We start from the raw sequence: 316 nt of genomic DNA, 5'->3' as shown, positions 1-316 counted from the left end.
ACAGACAAAACCAAATGCAGTCCACTTCAACTTTTGCTTTATGTCACTGTATTGTACTCACTGCTCCTCTTCTCAAGATGACAGTCCTGGGACCCTGATGCCGACCTGTGGAAGATGGATTCCCAGACACAGCATCTGGCTCTTTGCATGAGTCCTGAGGCAGTCAGTTGTGCTGGTGGCCGTGAAGTTGCCTCTGGCTCTGACATGTGGTTGCATTACTCGCTTGATGGGCTTTGTGGTAGCTTTGCCCTCCTGAATTCTGCTTCATTCTGACTTTTCAGTCTGAGTCATCTTCACTTCTTAATTTTTTTTTTTT

The sequence above is a fragment of the Meleagris gallopavo genome, chromosome 6 (assembly GCF_000146605.3).
Source record: "Meleagris gallopavo isolate NT-WF06-2002-E0010 breed Aviagen turkey brand Nicholas breeding stock chromosome 6, Turkey_5.1, whole genome shotgun sequence".
Taxonomy (NCBI): Eukaryota; Metazoa; Chordata; class Aves; order Galliformes; family Phasianidae; genus Meleagris; species Meleagris gallopavo.
The sequence above is the reverse complement of the archived record's forward strand: the minus strand, read 5'-3'. Positions refer to the sequence as shown.